The 13,821-nt window shown below is 43.5% G+C and overlaps 1 non-coding gene across 1 annotated transcript; it reads left to right on the top strand.

The window, feature by feature from the left end:
* Window positions 1–8,570: 8,570 nt before the first annotated feature.
* On the top strand, window positions 8,571–8,642 carry TRNAP-AGG (transfer RNA proline (anticodon AGG)). Its single transcript has one exon. It is a non-coding gene; the product is annotated as a tRNA-Pro (tRNA).
* The last annotated feature ends 5,179 nt before the right edge of the window (window positions 8,643–13,821 follow it).

Raw genomic sequence — 13,821 nt, 5'->3', positions numbered from 1 at the left:
TGGAAATTATATTTGGAAAATATTACTAAATATACGTGATTGTGTAAGTTCGCTTGTGGTGATGAATGTAGTGTATGGAAGTGAGGTGGGATGAATGTAGTGTATGGAAGTGAGGTGGGATGAATGTAGTGTATGGAAGTGAGGTGGGATGAATGTAGTGTATGGAAGTGAGGTGGGATGAATGTAGTGTATGGAAGTGAGGTGGGATGAATGTAGTGTATGGAAGTGAGGTGGGATGAATGTAGTGTATGGAAGTGAGGTGGGATGAATGTAGTGTATGGAAGTGAGGTGGGATGAATGTAGTGTATGGAAGTGAGGTGGGATGAATGTAGTGTATGGAAGTGAGGTGGGATGAATGTAGTGTATGGAAGTGAGGTGGGATGAATGTAGTGTATGGAAGTGAGGTGGGATGAATGTAGTGTATGGAAGTGAGGTGGGATGAATCATTTGTTATATTATACTGTGTTTAGTTTTTCTGTGGTGAGGTGTGGAGATTGTTATTTTCAAACCTTTATTTGTTTCGTAATTATTGAGTTGTTACGTATTATGTATTTGATATGAAGTTTAATATACAACAATAATGAGTGTGTAAAGAATTTTTGGATAATTGAGAATGTCTTCGTACATACAGTTTTATGTAAAATGTCAATACCTGTGACATTTTTTGGGTTATATTGCATATTGTGTTTATGGCTGCAATTTTGGATGTACTAAACCCACCTGTATATGAAGCTGTGGGCTGTCTTTAGTTTAGTTCTTATGTATAAGTTTAGTGCTACGGTAGGGAATGTGGAGTTTTCTTTTGTTATATATAATGGATACGTTTCATTGCTTACATTGTCTACATGTATAACTATGTATTGCGTTTTTCAATAAAATATAAAAAAAAAAAAATATCCAAAGTCTGTAAACCCTGCATTGTAATCCTTATAGAGAATAAACTTGATTGATTGATTGATTGATTGATAAGCCAAGTTGGCGAAGTTATGGCTCGAATGGAGACATACAGGTGTTTGATGTTAATGTAGGACTCTGACATCATAATGTTCTAATTTAAGATTTAATCCTTAGGTCTATGAAGAGGTCCAGTGAATATTCATTATTTTCAAGAGCAGCTTAAAGTAAGTCCTCCATTTTTATAATCTCATCATTTGTACTTTTTCTTAGTTTGAACCAAACTGGCAGGAGTTGAGTATATCGTAGGACACTAGGAAAGAGTATATTCTCTTGTGAAATAGTTTTTCGAAGATTTTAGATAACATTGACACGTTCTATGGGCCTATAGTTATCTATGTCGTTTGGGTCTCCTTTTTGTTTATGAGTAACCCTTACTTGGTGGCAAAAGCCTTGCCTAATAATAATAATATTTCTACAAGTACATGTACAAGGTATACAGTCCTAGCTGACATCAGTGACATACTACTATATGGAAAGCCGCTTGTTATGCAGAGCATTTCGGGCAAGTTAGGTCAGTTTTTGTCCCTGGATGCGACCCACACCAGTCGACTAACACCCAGGTACCTATTTTATACTGATGGGTGAACAGGGACAGCAGGTGTCTTATGGAAACACATCTCTAATGTTTTTCATCCGTACTGGAGATTCGCACTCCGGACCTCAGTGTGTGAGCTAAGTGCGCTAGCGTTAGCCTGGTGGCAAAAGCTCTCGCTTTACACGGTGAGGGTCCGGGTTTGATTCCCGGCGAATGGGTAGAAACACTGGATGTGTTTCCTTATACCAGTTGTCAATGTTCCCCGTCAGTAAAATGGGTACCTGGGTGTTAGTCGACTGGTGTGGGTCGCATCCTAGGACAAAACTGACCTAATTTGCCCGAAATGCTCTGCATAACAAGCGGCTTTCTATATAGTAGTATGTCACTGATGTCAGCTAGGACTGTATACCTTGTACATGTACTTGTAGTAAATAAAGATATTATTATTATATCTAATGATTTATTGAACAATATTGTAACGGACGGTGTTAGGACATGAGTTGCTTTATTGTACATTGGTGGTAAATTAGCTAAGTTTCCTGCTATGTTTTTCAGGGAATTTATTATCAACGTGACCTCAGTAGGATTAGTTGGAGTTAGAGTGAGTTGGGTGGAAAACTTTCAGCACGGTAGTAACTCGCCTGGGCATTGGAACTTAGGCCATCACAGCCTGAGCCGTATTGAGCCCTACCTCCCGGCTCCCAGGGATTTTGTTTTCATTGTTAGTGCCACCATATCTTTCGTGGTATTGAGACCTCCTTTCCAGTTTCTGAGGAAGAAATAGTTCCCGAAACTATGCGGGAATAGAGAAGGGAACATTTTAACCTAGCATTTGCTTTTTTTCTGCATTGCTCACTATCATTTCACATAGCATGCAAGGATCGACAGAAAGAAGAGTTCCCTTCGAGAATAAAAACTGGAGCAAAAATTCCTCAATTAGGCCAGATAGACTCCACTCCTAAACATCAACAAAGCCACACGCCTACTTAATTGAATCAGTAATTGGCTTCTCCAAAGCTGTAGAAATTCACTCCCGCGGCCCGGTCTGAGACCAGGCCTCATGGTGGATCAGGGTCTGATCAACCAGGCTGTTACTGCTGGCCGCACGCAAGCTGACGTACGAACCACAGCCCGGTTGGTCAGGTACTGACTTTAGGTGCCTGTCCAGTGCCTTCTTGAAGACAGCCAGGGGTCTATTGGTAATCCCCTTTATGTATGCTGGGAGGCAATTGAACAGTCTTGGGCCCCAGACACTTATTGTGTTGTCTCAGTGCACTCGTGGCACCCCTGCTTTTCATCAGGGTAATGTTGCATCTCCTGCCGAGTCTTTTGCTTTCATAGGGAGTGATTTTCGAGTGCAGGTTTGGTACCAATGCCTCCAGGACCTTCCAAGTGTATATTATCATGTATCTCTCTCGCCTTCGTTCCAGGGAATACAGATCAAGGACCTTCAACTGTTTGCAGTAGTTTAGGTGCCTTATCGTACTTATGTGTGCCGTGAAAGTTCTTTGTACACTCTCCAGGTCTGTAATGTCGCCAGCCAGAGTACAAAACAAATTCTGGCCACAAAATAGAGCGAAACACCAACGTCAAAGACCTGGGAGTGATTATGTCGGAGGATCTCACCTTCAAGGACCATAACATTGTATCAATCGCATCTGCTAGAAAAATGACAGGATGGATAATGAGAACCTTCAAAACTAGGGAGGCCAAGCCCATGATGACACTCTTCAGGTCACTTGTTCTATCTAGGCTGGAATATTGCTGCACTCTAACAGCACCTTTCAAGGCAGTTGAAATTGCCGACCTAGAAAATGTACAGAGAACTTTCACGGCGCGCATAACGGAGATAAAACACCTCAATTACTGGGAGCGCTTGAGGTTTCTAAACCTGTATTCCCTGGAACGCAGGAGGGAGAGATACATGATTATATACACCTGGAAAATCCTAGAGGGACTAGTACCGAACTTGCACACGAAAATCACTCACTACGAAAGCAAAAGACTTGGCAGACGATGCACCATCCCCCCAATGAAAAGCAGGGGTGTCACTAGCACGTTAAGAGACCATACAATAAGTGTCAGGGGCCCGAGACTGTTCAACTGCCTCCCAGCACACATAAGGGGGATTACCAACAGACCCCTGGCAGTCTTCAAGCTGGCACTGGACAAGCACCTAAAGTCAGTTCCTGATCAGCCGGGCTGTGGCTCGTACGTTGGTTTGCGTGCAGCCAGCAGCAACAGCCTGGTTGATCAGGCGCTGATCCACCAGGAGGCCTGGTCACAGACCGGGCCGCGGGGGCGTTGACCCCCGAAACTCTCTCCAGGTAAACTCCAGGTAAACTCCAGCCTTGAAGGGGGCTGTTAGTGTACAGCAGTATCCCAGCCTAGAGAGCATAAGCGATTTGAAGAGAATCATCATGGGCTTGGCGTCCCTAGTTTTGAATGTTCTCATTATCCATCCTATCACTTTCCTAGCGGATGAGGTAGATACAGTGTTGTGGTCTTTGAAGGCGAGATCCTTTGACATTATCACTCCCAGGTCCTTCACATTACTTTTCTGCTCTATTGTATGGTTAGAATTTATGGTATACCCTGACAGATTTTTAATTTCTTCAAGTTTCCCATATCTGAGTAGTTGAAATTTCTCCTCGTTGAACTTCATATTGTTTTGAGTGGCCCATTCGAAGATTTGGTTGATGTCTGCTTGGAGTCTCGCGGTGTCTTCGATGGAGGTCACTGTCATGGTAATCCAGGTGTCATCAGCAAAGGAAGACACAGAGCTATGGCTTACATCTCTGTCTATGTCAGAAATGAGGATGAGGAATAGAATGGGAGCGAGTACTGTGCCTTGTGGAACAGAGCTTTTTACAGTGGCTGCCTATGACTTTACTCTGTTTACTATTACTCTTTGTGTTCTATTTGTCAGGAAGTTGTAGATCCATCTACCAACTTTTCCCGTTATTCCTTTACCATGCATTTTGTATGCTATTACACCGTGGTAACACTTGTCGAAAGCTTTTGAAAAGTCTGTGTATACTACATCTGTATTTTGTTTATCCTCTACAGCATCCAGGACCTTGTCAGAGTGGTCCAGTAGCTGGGATAGGCAGGAGAGACCTGCTCTAATCCAGTGTTGCCCTGGGTTGTGTAATTGATGAGTATCTAGATGGTTGACTATCTTGCTTCTTAGAACCCTCTCAGAGATTTCTATGATATGGGATGATGATCCCCAGAAGGCAGGAAAGATGTTTGGCAAGAACTCCGGCTAGTTTGTGTGGGGCACTGCCTATTCCCACTCAACTGTGGGAGACGCTCACCAAAGATTTTCTATACAAAACCAGACAAATACTCAAACGCACTAGAGAAGGGAAGAAACTTCTGTACTTGTTACCAAGCAACCCTAAACCAGCACACATGTATGGTTTACCCAAGACCCATAAACACAATATTCCTCTCAGACCCATCACGTCAGGAATAGGCAGTGCTCCACACAAACTAGCCAGAGTTCTTGCCAAACATCTTTCCTGCCTTCTGGGGACCATCAGCCCAGCTCATCTTAAACACTCAGGCGACCTTCTCAACCGCATCCGTAACCTCTCCATCCGTAACAAGAAACTAAGCAGTTTAGATGTGACTTCCCTCTTCACAAAAGTACCTACCAAAAAAGCCATCGAGGTTCTACGACGTAAAGTCAATCAGGACCTTAATCTTCCTCTACCTCCCGGAGATTTTGTTGACTTGATTGAACTCTGTGTTAATTTCAACTGTTTTTCTTTCAATAACAAGCTCTACAAACAAACCTACGGCATGGGAATGGGGTCCCCCATCAGTGCCGTCCTAGCCAACTTATACATAGAACACCTAGAGTCCGAACACTTCGCCAACATCATCCCTTCAAGCGTCACTTGGTTACGTTACGTGGACGATGTCCTCGTAATAACTCCCAAACGTTTTGATGTACGGGATCTTCAGGCAAGGCTCAACGCAGTTGAACCGGCGATCCAGTTTACACTAGAAGAAGAATCCACTGACAAGCTACCTTTCCTCGACGTCCTCATTCACAAAGTAGACAACAACCTAAGATTTCAAGTTTATCGGAAACCTACCAATAAAAATGATCTCACACGCTTCTATTCCAGTCAAGATACCAAGACCAAAAGAGGCATCATCATCGGGTTTTTTCTAAGAGCATACCGAATTTGTAGTCCTGAGTTTCTTGACGAGGAATGTACATACATTCACCAAACATTCACTGAGTTACATTTTCCTTCTTTTTTCATCAAAGACTGCAAGAAAAGAGCTCTTCAGATCATTAATTCTCCACGTATCAACACCACTTCCAACAAAGTTATAATTCTTCCCAACAGCCAGGTTGCACTGAACGTCTCAAAAGTACTTTCACAAGCTTACACCAGAGTCGCCATCGCTTCTAGCACTTCAATAAAGGATCTAACCAGGACAAAATCCAAGCACCACGAACCAGTCAATGCAGGAGTTTACACTATACCCTGTGGAGGCTGTGACAAGATTTATGTAGGTGAAACAGCAAGAAACCTCGACACCCGCCTCAATGAACACATTTACGCATGTAAGAACGATAACTTGAACAACGCCTGTGTACAACACCGAAATTCCACCAATCATCTCATGAAATTCAGAGACGCCCAATTAGTGATCAAAGAAACTAATTTCCACAGACGCAAGTGCCTCGAATCAGCACTGATCGCTGTTTCGAATACAATTAAACAAAACAACGGCAGCTTCACCATCTCCGAAGTCTTAGCAAGAATCCTCCTGAAAACAGTAAACCCTGCCATCACATAGTCTCTCCTGTTATACTACACAAAGCACATTACAGAGAGTGAACACTGAAACAACCTGCCTCTTTCCAGTCTATATTTGTCCAACCTATTTTTATGTTACCCAAGTAACAGCTTTTATATCCTTTTACTCATGTACGAATTAATTGCTCTACCATATTGTATTACTTTTGTCACTACTACTACTACTACTACTACTACTACTACTACTACTACTACTACTACTACTACTACTACTACTACTACTACTACTACTACTACCACTAGTGAACATCGAAATGGTACCTCACTAGTATTGCACCTCACTCTGAGCCTTTATATACCCTCTGTGTCCATGTATTGTTTGTAATGGCTTGATAAAGCTCCTGGAGAGCGAAACGTTGCCCCAATAAAATGTCACATTAGTTGCACTTGTGTCCTTTTACTTTACATACATCATTTGAGGTGTTTAGTAGTTCTGTGCAAATGAGCGGCTCTGTGACATACAGGCCAACCCCATCCCCCTCTTGTTGCCTGTTTAGTCTGTCGCATCGGAATAGGTTATAACCTGGGATCCATATCTCGTTGTCATAATGATCCTTTATGTGGGTCTCTGTGAATGATACAAACATTGCATTTGACTCCGTGAGCAGTCCCTTGACGCAAGGAATTTTGTTGCTTTTTGACGGCCCTGACCAAGTGCCCAGCGGGCAGTGTATGAGGACGACGAAGGACACCTGGGAGAAAATGGGGAGAGGAGGGAGAGGAATTCGTTTCCATTGCTCAGGACATGCTCGCGCGAAAAGTCCACACTCCACCATGGCCATCTTTGAAGTCTCCAGACAGTTTCCTAGGGAGTTTCCTTGATTAATGTAAGGGGATCTTGATCCAAAGAAATGAACCTGAGCTTCCCTTTTTTGGATCGAACCTGATTGCTCCATTTCTTCAGGCGCCATATGAATGACACCGACGGGCTTAGCATTCCCTCTGTGAATGTAATAATAATGGGAAAGAAACAGTGCCCAAATATGGGTAGGAATTGGGAAGGCAAGAGGAGTTTCCTTGAATAATAAAAACGAAACCAAACATTCTTAACTGGATGAAGTGTCCTCAATGGTGAACCCTTGCAGAGGAAGACGTCCACACTCCACTGGAACAGTGGCGTCTCGAGCCACATGTCTGTGGCACAGCTAACAAAATCAGTAGTCCCTTGAATGTCACCACTGCCTGGTTTCGGCTGGGCTGTAGGTACCATTTGAAGTATGCAACACGAGATGAAATAGAGATACAGAGCCAGAATAAACACGTTTGCCAGACCCCAGAAGACTTACTCGTCACTGGCCAAAATCACTCCCTTTAAATCCACCAAACCTACCAAAATCCTCCCCTCTTCCCATTCTTGTCATCCTTCTTACTGCTTAACACAAAACTGACAGTGAAAATGTTGTACCCTGCGTCATTATGTGCTGGAATGTGAAAAAATAATGAATTGGAAACAACTCACTCACAAATGTTCAAGAAATGTTGTGGCATGCAAAGAGTACCAAACCTTTATTCGGCGCATGTACACACCCTCATTTACAGGCTATCTCCCCCTACCAGCGAACCAGGTACTGAGGGTTGATGATGGGGCCCCGTCGTTCAACAAGTACCCAGGTTCCAGCCAGTGAGAAGATGGTTTTGGCAATCGCAGAGGTTATGTGGGTACCACTCTCCTGTCTGCCCTTGTCATTCCCATTCTAGAGCTGGTTGAAGCACGGTCTGCTCTCTAGTGGATTCTATTCTGCCTTGCTTACCGTGGAGTGCACTAATACCTATTGTTGTACATAGTGTATATAGTGTACATACTTCTGTTCTAAATTGGTGAAGGATAATATAAGTCAAAAGTTTTTCTGCTGTGTTTATTTTGCTCCCTTTACACCCAGAATAACAGGTTATTTGGACTTCTGGGTTGTAATAAATGTCAAAATATTTCCAGTCGCATATTTCCAGCCAGAAAAAATGCAGTGACTTTGTCTATTGTAAATAGCTCGTAACTACTTAAATTTGTCATCTGGTGGCACACTCGGGTAAATCCTAAATGTACTACTAGTGGTACTTGTTCCATAGTTTAGGAACTATAGTTCAAGGGGTATGATTCCTGCCTTAAGTGTAGGAGGTCCTGAATTAAAATTATCGACAGACCCAAATCTGTTTTCTAATAGCATTTTATCTTAAAGTTTTCATTTTTAGTTAAAAAAATAATTTATATACACAACTAGAGTAATTATAAGTGTGGCCTGTTGGTCTAGTGGTATGATTCTCGCTTAGGGTGCGAGAGGTTCCGGGTTCGACTCCCGGATAGGCCCTTGTAAATTTTACATTGCCATCCTTCCACGCTAAGATGGCAGAGAACCATCATAGCTAAACGGAGTATATCAGTGGCCTCTTGATCTAGGAGTGTGATTCCTGCTGTGTGTATGAGTTCTCCGAGATGGTAGACAGAGTGAAAATCATAAAGCAGTGGCTGGTACAAATCACGACTAAATCAGAAATCGGTTATAACTCTTTAGACGACTGAGGAAGCAAAGGGGAGTATAAGCAAAAGTTAGAAAAGTGAAGAGGTTAAGGGACAGCCGAGATCTGGTAAGATGAGAAGACAGAGGAAACTGAAGGGTCGTCTAAACATTTTTCTCAGAATTGTGGTTGAACTGTGAACTGGGAACTTCGGCCTAGTGTGAATACCATCATCATTCTCTTCCTCTTCCTTTTCTTCTTCTTCCTCCTCCTCCTCCAGGCTTTTCGCCCTCTTATCTATATGTCCAGCTAGGATGATGGAAGTCCAATTTATTTTATAATTTGCTCTTGCTTTACATTTCTGGTGTTTTAGAGCCTTACCTGATGGTGGTAGCATCGCCGGGCGACAAGTGGAATCCTTGGACACCTGGAAGACTTGGAAAAGCTTCCAGATGTCGAAGGTGCAGAGTCTGATGGTTCACCTGAAATCAGCTTTGCTTCCACTATGACACCTCACAACTGCGGCCAGAGTTAAAACGATCGAGGTGGAGACCCCAAAAGTAACTAGAGAACTTAGGATGTCCTCTGAGATCTTAGTGCGACAGATGGGAACATAAAAAGTCTGGGCTGAATGATACTGCCCTTGATACTGGCCATGTAGTCAGAAACTGTAAGGCTGGAGGTGATGTCCTGGTAGTCAGTAAATGTGGGGCTGATAGTGCTGTCCTGGGAGACAGTAATGGTGAAGCTGGAGGTGCTGTCCTGGGAGACAGTAATGGTGAAGCTGGAGGTGCTGTCCTGGGAGACAGTAATGGTGAAGCTGGAGGTGCTGTCCTGGGAGACAGTAATGGTGAAGCTGGAGATTTTGTCCAGGTAGTCGGGAATTATACGCAGGAAGGAATACATATAAATGACCTCATAGGGGACAGGAGTCGTAGTAGGGAAACAAGTGTAGTCAAAGATAAGATAAAACCAATATTGCAAACTAGAAATACCACAGGAAATAGCAAACAAGAGGACTCCACTAGCAATAGTGAGGATATATTACCAAAAACAACTGGTGGGAGCTCAATTGCTGGTGCTAGGGAGGATAGGAATGAGACAGGGAAACATGCACCAACAGGGAATACAGTCACAGAAACCCAAGGCAAACGGAAACCAAGCCTGTGCACATACTATGCACTTGGTATCTGCAGGCATGGGAAATCTGGAAAAACAGACGGGACGTGCAACTATGACCACCCTAGAAAATGCCATGCCCATATGACAACAGGAAAATGCAAACTCCCTTCCTGTAAGCTTTTTCACCCTGAACTGTGTACCTCTTCAGTACAGGAAAGACTGTGCTATAACTTAAATTGCCAGGCACACCATCTAAAGAGGACAAAAAGATACAAAACATCCAGGCCATGGGAAAACCTGGGTAGCCACAGCCACTCAAAAGGGAGAGGTTTTTTAGTGCCAGGAAGGAAAAAAAACTGGCAGGAAATGGCAGAAATCGTACACCAAATCCAGTCATTCCTGGAGTGGAACCACAGTCGATGGCCTCCACTCCAAACCAACAGATACAGATACTAATACAGGAAAAAAAATCCCTCCCTAGTACCAACAATACCACCAGTCCGATGACATTCTTCTTTGCAAATATACAGGGTCTAAAGCCAGCAACAAACAACAAAATACCTTTCATCCGTGGACTGCTTGCAGAGACAAAGGCAATGTTCGCGGCTTTCACTGAGACCCACATAAAGGATAACTTGGACAACGAAATATGGATCCCAGGTTACAACCTATACAGATGTGACAGAGTGAACAGGCAAAAGGGAGGGGGGTTGGCCTGTACATTGCAGAGCCACTTGTTTGCACAGAACTGCTAAATGCCTCAAATGATGTAGTGGAAGTTTTAGCAGTAAAGGTCGAGAACCAAAACCTAGTCATTGTGGTAGTCTACAAGCCTCCGGATGCAACATCCCAGCAATTCCAGGAACAGCTGTTAAAAATTGACCACTGTCTGGAAAATCTTCCAGCTCCTGCACCCAACATCTTGCTCCTGGGGGATTTCAACTTAAGGCACCTAAAATGGAGGAATATAGCAAATAATATTGTTGCAGTAATAACACCAGGAGGCAGCTCTGATGAAAACTCACACTCACACGAGCTTTTAAATCTCTGCACAAAATTCAATTTAAACCAGCAAATAATAGACCCTACTAGACTGGAGAATACACTAGACCTCATCTTCACTAACAATGATGATCTGATAAGAAATGTCACCATATCAAAAACAATATACTCAGATCACAACATAATTGAGGTTCAGACATGTATGCGTGGAGCCCCAGACCGACATAATGAGACTAGTCACGAGGGAGCATTCACCAAATTCAACTTCAATAACAAAAACATAAAGTGGGACCAAGTAAACCAAGTCCTAACCGATATAAGCTGGGAAGATATACTAAGCAACACAGACCCCAACTTATGCCTAGAACAGATTAACTTGGTGGCACTCGATGTATGCACAAGGCTTATTCCTCTAAGAAAAAGGAGGAGTAGATGTAAAATAGAAAGAGACAGGCGCTCCTTTACAGGCGACGGAAAAGAATAACAGAGCGGCTAAAAGAGGTCAATATATCTGAAATGCGTAGGGAGACACTGGTCAGAGAAATAGCAAGCATCGAACTTAAGCTAAAGGAATCTTACAGGAGTCAGGAATCGCGGGAAGAACTAAAAGCCATAAATGAAATCGAAAGAAACCCAAAGTATTTCTTCTCCTATGCCAAATCAAAATCGAGAACAACGTCCAGTATTGGGCCCCTACTTAAACAAGATGGGTCCTACACAGATGACAGCAAGGAAATGAGTGAGCTACTCAAGTCCCAATATGACTCAGTTTTTAGCAAGCCGCTAACCAGACTGAGAGTCGAAGATCAAAATGAATTTTTTATGAGAGAGCCACAAAATTTGATTAACACAAGCCTATCCGATGTTATCCTGACGCCAAATGACTTCGAACAGGCGATAAATGACATGCCCATGCACTCTGCCCCAGGGCCAGACTCATGGAACTCTGTGTTCATCAAGAACTGCAAGAAGCCCCTATCACGAGCCTTTTCCATCCTATGGAGAGGGAGCATGGACACGGGGGTCGTCCCACAGTTACTAAAAACAACAGACATAGCCCCACTCCACAAAGAGGGCAGTAAAGCAACAGCAAAGAACTACAGACCGATAGCACTAACATCCCATATCATAAAAATCTTTGAAAGGGTCCTAAGAAGCAAGATCACTACCCATCTAGAAACCCATCAGTTACACAACCCAGGGCAACATGGGTTTAGAACAGGTCGCTCCTGTCTGTCTCAACTATTGGATCACTACGACAAGGTTCTAAATGCACTAGAAGACAAAAAGAATGCAGATGTAATATATACAGACTTTGCAAAAGCCTTCGACAAGTGTTACCATGGCGTAATAGCGCACAAAATGCGTGCTAAAGGAATAACAGGAAAAGTCGGTCGATGGATCTATAATTTCTTCACTAACAGAACACAGAAAGTAGTCGTCAACAGAGTAAAGTCCGAGGCAGCTACGGTGAAAAGCTCTGTTCCACAAGGCACAGTACTCGCTCCCATCTTGTTCCTCATCCTCATATCCGACATAGACAAGGATGTCAGCCACAGCACCGTGTCTTCCTTTGCAGATGACACCCGAATCTGCATGACAGTGTCTTCCATTGCAGACACTGCAAGGCTCCAGGCGGACATCAACCAAATCTTTCAGTGGGCTGCAGAAAACAATATGAAGTTCAACGATGAGAAATTTCAATTACTCAGATATGGTAAACACGAGGAAATTAAATCTTCATCAGAGTACAAAACAAATTCTGGCCACAAAATAGAGCGAAACACCAGCGTCAAAGACCTGGGAGTGATCATGTCGGAGGATCTCACCTTCAAGGACCATAACATTGTATCAATCGCATCTGCTAGAAAAATGACAGGATGGATAATGAGAACCTTCAAAACTAGGGAGGCCAAACCCATGATGACACTCTTCAGGTCACTCGTTCTATCTAGGCTGGAATATTGCTGCACATTAACAGCACCTTTCAAGGCAGGTGAAATTGCTGACCTAGAAAATGTACAGAGAACCTTCACGGCGCGCATAACGGAGATAAAACACCTCAATTACTGGGAGCGCTTGAGGTTCCTAAACCTGTATTCCCTGGAACGCAGGCGGGAGAGATACATGATTATATACACCTGGAAAATCCTAGAGGGACTAGTACCGAACTTGCACACGAAAATCACTCACTACGAAAGCAAAAGACTTGGCAGACGATGCAACATCCCCCCAATGAAAAGCAGGGGTGTCACTAGCACGTTAAGAGACCATACAATGAGTGTCAGGGGCCCGAGACTGTTCAACTGCCTCACAGCATACATAAGGGGGATTACCAACAGACCCCTGGCAGTCTTCAAGCTGGCACTGGACAAGCACCTAAAGTCGGTTCCTGACCAGCCGGGCTGTGGCTCGTACGTTGGTTTGCGTGCAGCCAGCAGCAACAGCCTGGTTGATCAGGCTCTGATCCACCAGGAGGCCTGGTCACAGACCGGGCCGCGGGGGGCGTTGACCCCCGGAACTCTCTCCAGGTAAATTCCAGACAGTCTGGTCACCTAACACAAGAGTCACCTTGAAGTGAAAGTTATCCATATACGAAAACTAATTTAAAGAAATTCAAGAACCGAGGAACATCACTTGCCATGTAACGAGAGGTTGGAACGCTAGCCCGTGTGGGCAGGGCACGTTGTACCCAGGCGGCAGAGCAAATTGAAGGAAGAGATGAAAGAGCACGAACCACTCATCTATTTCTCTTTCACACTAATATGGAAGGTTCGTAATAAAAAATATACAAGGCTCTGTCTGGAAGGTCAACCCGAGACCTCTTGTACTGTAAGCAAGAATCATACCACTAGACCAACATACCACTGTACACACTGGTTTTGACTGAGTAAATTTCACTTTTAT

This window comes from Cherax quadricarinatus, chromosome 1 (genome assembly GCF_038502225.1).
Source record: "Cherax quadricarinatus isolate ZL_2023a chromosome 1, ASM3850222v1, whole genome shotgun sequence".
NCBI classification, from domain to species: Eukaryota; Metazoa; Arthropoda; class Malacostraca; order Decapoda; family Parastacidae; genus Cherax; species Cherax quadricarinatus.
Note: the sequence above shows the minus strand (reverse complement) of the source record. Positions and strands in the feature narration are given on the sequence as shown.